This window comes from Epinephelus lanceolatus, chromosome 11 (genome assembly GCF_041903045.1).
Source record: "Epinephelus lanceolatus isolate andai-2023 chromosome 11, ASM4190304v1, whole genome shotgun sequence".
NCBI classification, from domain to species: Eukaryota; Metazoa; Chordata; class Actinopteri; order Perciformes; family Serranidae; genus Epinephelus; species Epinephelus lanceolatus.
The window spans coordinates 30,811,216-30,818,694 of NC_135744.1; the positions used below are offsets into that span (position 1 = coordinate 30,811,216).

General features: G+C 40.0%; 1 pseudogene; it reads left to right on the top strand.

Annotated features, from left to right (window-relative positions):
- Positions 1–1,561, top strand: LOC117262452 (olfactory receptor 1E16-like; annotated as a pseudogene).
- The last annotated feature ends 5,918 nt before the right edge of the window (positions 1,562–7,479 follow it).

A 7,479-nucleotide genomic window follows, 5' to 3' on the forward strand; every position in this document is an offset into this window, starting at 1 on the left:
ATGGAGTTTTTTAACTCAGCTCTTGGAAAAAACATCACCTTTGTGAGACCTGAATACTTTATAATAAGGGGATTTATTGGTATACCTAATAGGGATGGGCAAACGATCAAAATTCATTATTCGATCATCAAAAAAATTAACGATCAATTATTAATTAATTGATAAGCGAGTATTTCAAAAGAGAGAAAACAAAAGAGTGCAGTGCAGACTGTTGCTGCAAGAGAGCGCAGCTGCCCCAGTTTTGAACCTCAACCCCCCAGGCCAAAGAGGAAGAATGGCACACATGTGCAGTTCACCCCTGGGTGTTTACAACCGTTGCCAGCAAGAGTTACAGGCTTCAGTTTTCAGCAAAACCTCCGTCTTTCAACGGCGTAGTGTTTTCAGAGGCCTCAAGGGAAGCCGCCGAGGCTTTGGAGAGTGATGAGAGCCTCCGTCTGTTAATAATTTTTTGCCTGGCATAGGTCCGGCGGGGGTCTCGTAGGCCTGTTGAGCCGCCGTGCTCGCCGGGTGGAAGGGTCTCGTTGGCACGGCGGCTTGCCGGGCGGGGGTTGTTGTTGGAACGGCGGCTTGCTGGACCTATGCCAGGCATTGTAGGGGAAACACTGCGACTATCGATCAAAATTATTTGTCATCGATCAAAAGCCTTAACAATCAATCATCGATAATCGAAAATTGATGCCCATCCTTAATACCTAATATCAATTATTACTATGTCTTTCTCTTGTTTGTTTATGTTGTTGCAGTGCTGGGAAACACACTTGTGATGGTCGTCATATACTTGGATCATAATCTGAGAACTCCAAAATATTTTGCAGTTTTTAATTTAGCATTTGCAGACCTGTTTAGTAGCACTGCTTTGGTGCCAAAGGTTCATGATATCTTTCTGTTTAACCATCACTACATCCCATACAATGACTGCTTGACGTTCCTTTTTTTCTGCTACGGTAGCCTTTCGATGCAGGCTCTTAATCTGATTGCACTGTCCTATGACAGACTGATAGCTATTATTTACCCACTGCACTATCAAGTGAAGGTGACCAACAGGTTCATGCTGTCTTTGATTGCCTCTTTCTGGGTCTTTGTCATAATTGCAGTACTCATTGCAGCTGGCCTTCTTACAAGACTTTCCTTCTGTAAATCTGTGGTTATTAACAGCTATTTCTGTGATCATAGCCAGATATATCCACTTGCATGTAATGACTATTTCCCCATCTATGTAATTGGTCAGGTGTTTAAATGTGTTATTCTCTGGCTTCCATTGATATTCATCTTGTTTAGTTATTCATGTATTGGCTATGCATTGTCTAAAGTGGCCACAGCTCAGGAAAGACTCAAGGCCTTTAAAACCTGCACAGGTCATCTTTCATTAGCGGCCATCTATTTTTTCCCAATATTAGGAAAAAATAATTATTAATCACATATACTTTTGATAGTGAAAGGCATCCAAATGTCTTCATCATTAACCTGACTATGACCTCTGTCTTTTCCCAAATGTTGAACCGTTTATGTTCTACAGACACAAGAAATCAAAGAATCTGTAAAAAAAAATCTTAAAAATTAAAAATAAATCCAGAATTACAGTAAAGAAAGTTATCGTAAAGTGATCATTTGTGCATATTTTGTTCCATTATGTACATTAAAGTACAACTTGTTAGAGTAAAATGAATCAAGCAATAGTTACTGTAAATACTAAGTACTTTTTTTACCCTTGCAAATATTGTAAAATGAAATTTAATTTGAATTTATCTCACAAAGATGGATATTATAGTAATTCAACGTCAAATAAAATAACCATTTTAAAGGCAGCACAGTACAGTAATAACTACAGTCACACATACAAAAAGAGTAGTTGTCTGCTGATAGGTTGAATTTGTGTTTATATCCTTGTGTAATGGAAAGATACTTTATTTTGTCATCAACGTTTGTGTCTCTGCACATTTCTTTCTACTGTATATATATATATAAAAAAATGTTGCTTTTATTTTCATTTGGTCCAAAATCTAAACCATAAAAGAAGATGATTTTTTATTTTAACCTAAATTATTAGGGTCCTGGCAGCTAAGCTGCCAGGACACTATTGTAATCCTCGGTATTCTTCTTCTTCTTCTTCTTTCTTCTTCCGAGGAAATCATACTTCCCATGGGTGAAAACTCACCAAACTTTGCACAAAGGTCCAGTCTCATGCCAGATATCCTCAACTGTAAACTCAAGCCAATAGTCCTGATGGTGGCGCTACAGCAAGCGTCTAAAGTTCATAACAAATCAACCACACGTGCTACAACTTCACAACTTTCATCAAACTGTAGCCCCAATACTGAAGAAACTTTTGTACATTTAAACCTATTAAAAATTATGAAGTTCATCACTCTGTTTCAAAAACTGTAAAACTTCTTAAACCCATCTCCTCCCACAATTTTTGCTCAATTGACACCAAACTTGCTACAGAGCATCTTCAGACTGTCCTACAAAAACTGTTTCTCAGATTTTTGATTTATCAAAAATTGAGCCTACAGTGCATCAAAATGTTTGACTGTAAACAGTACTGTAAACATATACATGCAAATTCTTGTTAAATAAATCTTCAATGTTCATGAAAAAAGACAAAATTCTACAGTCATGGTAGATGTGTGGCAAATTTCAGAATTTTATCTCAAAAACTGAATTTTTGACAGCATTTTGAATTTTGCTCTAATGTGAACAATTGGAATCAATGTAAAAATGGCATTTTTAAACATCAGTTTTTCACTTATGGAGCAAATCAATCATTGTTACAAACAAATTACCAACATCTCCATGCTGTCTAGATGCAATATGTGTATTTTCAGATTTTTGTCTTAATTGAATTTTTTACAGTGGTTTCATGCACGGGTGGCTGCTTTCCTACAGTGAATGGCTTACTCAATTTGTGAAGCCACTGTTGAGTTGCTACTTCAATTAGCTGAGAGCGGTAGATGACCATCTTAGGTTCCAGAGGTTGCGGATTCGAGCTTCAACTGGTGCAGAATCCACATTGTAATGTAATCATCTTCTTGTGCTCCAGCTTATTGCTTAAAATTGCCTGAGCGTGACTGATCACTGTGCAGCATCTACAAGTCTTTTTTCTGCTAGAAAATCTGCCAATCTGACAAAGATCCAGTGTCAGTACTTCAGTGTGAAACCATCTGATGCTTCTCACTTTGCACATAGCTCAACTAGTTAAACATCAGTTTTTCACTTATGAAGCAAATCAATCATTGTTAAAATAAATTACCAACATCTTCATGCTGTCTAGATGCAATATGTGTATTTTCAGATTTTTGTTTCGATAACTGAATTTTTTACAGTGGTTTGAAATCTGCTTTTCCATGCATGGACGGCTGCTAAACCTGCACGTCTGGCTTAGTCAATTTGTGAAGCTACTAGGCATGTAACGATATATCGAATTTCGTGGTGTCGCGATAAAATAAATTCTCGATACCATTGTGGGAATGCCACGGTAGTTATATAGCTGCGTTCTCCTACAGAGCCAGTAATATGACAGCGCGACTACATTCCCCTAATCCTTTGCATGCAACTGCATGCGCAGGTGAGAGCAGACTCGTGCAGCTCAGCCTCTCAGCCTCCGACTCTGACCCGTGTGTGACCGGAGGAAACAATGAATAAAAGTAAGGAGATTGATTGTTCTTCTCTGTGGATTTTCTCCGCAACCGTTCGTCATAGTGAGAAGCCACACATATGTGTGAAACAGCGGAATCGTGGCTTTCTGACAAGACCAAGCACTTGTTGGTAGTCCAATGTTTTCACAGCGAAAAAAAAATGATAAAGTTACACTAAAATAATGTATAACAAAGCTTTCATACAGCTTTGCACAGACATTACTTTTGGATGGATTACTCGCGAATGCAGGGTCTCACAGAAACGCCACGCATATCACATGAAAGCACAGGAGCACAGCTTTCCTCTCCTCATCTCCTGTTCTGAGAAAGTGTTAGGGTCTCCTTGATGTCAAGATTGTCAACCTGGCGTGAACAAACTGAGTGAATGTGTGTTCTTGAGTTTTTCTATGACTTCCGGGGAAATGCCTGGGCTTTATTTATTTTGGATTTCTTTTACACACATCTCTACCCACCTCTCTCTCTCTTTCTCTCTCTCTCTCTCTCTCTCTCTCTCTCTCTGTCTCTCTCTCTCTCTGTGTCTCTGTGTATCTGTGAGTGAGGGATTGTGTGTTATTGAGTTCACACATTATTTCTAATTTGTTAATTTTGTTGTTGCAGGGTCTGATTGTTCTAAGTTCTGTATATTTGATGAATATTAAGACTACTCTATCCTCATAATTTGATGTCATTCAGATGACTTTCTAGTAATAGTACTACACTACTTTTGTTCAGAGTAGGTTAAAAAATACTGAATGTTTCCATTTTCATATTCTGTCACTATAGTTTTAATTGACATGACTTTGTTATGGCACTTTAATGTCTGCCTGCCTAGCAGTAATAGGGGGGAAATGAAAGCACGTGTTCAACTGTGTGTTGATTTGTTTATGATACGCTTCCAAGTTAAAAATAACATGCTGTACAGTGTACATGCACTATTTTTGAATAAAATAACTATTTTTAACAATAAATTTTCTCTTTTTTTTCCCCTTGTATAAATATTGTGATATATATTGTATCGTGGACTCTTTACCGTGATAACATTGTATCGTGAGTTTCTGGTATCGTTACATCCCTAGAAGCTACACATGAATTGTCACTGACTAATTAGCTCAGTGAGATAGAAATTGATTCTTAGTCTCAGAGGTTGTGAGTTCAAGCCTTAAGTGCAACACACACCGCCGCCGGCGCGGCGCTGTGGCCGTCAAGTGCCGCCCCCCAACACACACTGGCAGCAGCGCGCAGTGGCACCGTCGACGTGTATTTCCCACCCCAGCCTGCTAGGTGGCTGTACCTACACTAGTCGCCAACGGTTGCCAACTGCTAATAACGGAAGAAGAAGAGGAAAAACTTTGAGGCAACAACAACTTGGATTTCACGGGTGAGTTTCTTATCAAAGTCGTCTTATTAAAATTTTGAAACAACCGGAGTTGATACTACGGCAGCCGCGACGTACTTAAAAGGCTTTTCTCGCAGCGCCGCCATGAGCGCCGACTGCGCTGGAAATAGAGCAGTGGGCTGAAGCAGAGCAGTGCCGCGCGTTAGCCGGTGCCAGTGTGGGTTGGTTCATAGAATATAATGGAAGCGGGCGTTTTGACGCGCGGCGTATGGCAGCGGTGTGTGTTGCACTTTAGCTGATGAAAAAGGCAGATTGTGTTACTAAATTCATTGATGTACTAAATTCATTGATGTATATTATTAAATGGTTGTGTTGGAGGTGGTTATGAAAAGACCAGGTTTTTATAAAACCTTTTTGTTGCTGTGTCTTTACCATTATCTATGTTAGCATCCAGCAATAACCCCCCTCTCACGCAGTCAGGCTACTCCACACTTGCTCAAACAGTCTCCTGCTCTCTCTCAACCTCTCCACTCTGTGTGTGCTCAAGTTTGCCAGCACACACACTCAACTTGGCACAGCGTTATATTTGTGCCACAAAACCAACCAATCGAATTGGAGAATGTCACTTCTGATTGGCTGTTTGGTGTCCAATCACAACGCTTCCTCTAGATCCATTAGAAGACGAAGGAGCAGGATTTGAGATATCCAGCCACCGCAGATGGCAGAGGCAAATGGCTGTAACAACAACAATATGCCATAGCGATGTCTTATGGAAATATTTCAAACAATTTACAACTAACACGGTACCAGTGCTAAGAAAAATAATAATTATGCTGATAATGATAATGTTTCAACGCAGCTCTAGTCAAATACTCCTCTTCTGTCTGTTAACGCCATAGACTGTTCTAGTGGCTGTAGAAGCGTTGTGATTGGACACCAAACAGCCAATCAGAATTGACATTCTTCGATCGATCGGTTGGTTTTGTGGCACAAATATAACGGTGTGTGTTGGCAAACTTGAGCGTGCACAGAGTGGAGAGGTTGAGAGAGAGCAGGAGACTGTTTGAGCGAGTGTGGAGTAGTCTGACTGCGTGAGAGGTTTTTTTTTGCTGCATGCTAATATAGATAATGGTAAACATGCATTTAACACAGAACAGATTTTTTTTTGCTCAAAAAATTTTTTTTACTTACATATAATTTCTCTTCAAAATGCAGTTTATGTGCATGCAAAACATATTGTTCTGTGCTTGAAATCTCAAACCACTCGCTCAGGATTGTGGCACAAATATGACGCCATACATGTCGAGTTCTGACCAGGCCCAACAAGTCAGACATGAACCCATGCAGTTTCTGTCCAAGCCCAACTCTGGCCCGAACGTGCGTCTCTTTCTCTCGTTTTCTGTCCCTGTCGCGCTCGGGCCCTCTGTCGCTCTCCGCTGGTTCTTCACTATATTTCTCTGTTGTTCTGTCACTTTCCCCTCTATTTTTTGCAGTTCCTCCCTTTCCCTCTGCATCCCTCTTGATTCAGTTAGTGCAGCTCCTACTACATAAACACGAGTACTTCCAGTTTCATTAAAATACATTAATGAATAAACGCTGCTAAATTGGCGTGGAATAATAAAAAATAACAGCTTGGTGCAAATCTGGCTGCCTGCTCTCTTAGTTCTGTTTTTGGTCTCCAATGCCTAAGGAAAGTATTTTGCTCTTGAACTGCTTACTGTGTTCACTGGCTAGTCACCACCTTTGTTTGTTTGCCATGTCATGTTGAGCAGCTACTCACTAGGGCACCAACCATGGGCCAAATTAATCCTTTGCAGAAAATCATCCCCAAAAACTACATGTATAACATGCTGTAACTATTTTTTTTTTTTTTTAAAGATATTTTTTAGGGCATTTTTTGCCTTTAATTGATAGGATAGTGAAGTGTGAAAGGGAGAGAGAGAGCGTGAGACATGCAGCAAAGGGCCACAGGCTGGAGTCGAACCCGGGCCGCTGCGGCAACAGCCTTGTATATGGGGCGCCTGCTCTACCACTAAGCCACCGACGCCCCAACATGCTGTAACCGTTAACAATAAACATCCTTAGTGGGGATGAATGGGCTTGGGGTTAAGCCAAAGACACAAATTGCAAAACTAATGAAAGAAAGATTACTGTCTTATTGGTTTTGGTCTTTTATGGGGTTTGTTGACAATCGTAAAAAATCGAGAACAATACCAGCCTTATCCTGTAATATGAACAAATCAAAATACAGTGGATGCTTCAACAGCTTCCAATAGAAAGCTACAGCAAAGAATCCTGTGAGAATATTTCATGAATACAGGAGGGTCATTGGATTGATTTATTTTTTATCTGATTGTTACGTACAATGGACTCAAGGGATCAGACAAAAGAGAGGTCAGAGAGGAGCTCCAGTCTGTCTATATCACAGAACACAGTGCCGACTTGCAGCTCTGTTCTCTACAGTAGACATCGTGCTTCAGACAGTATGAGTTTGACTGAAATTTTACA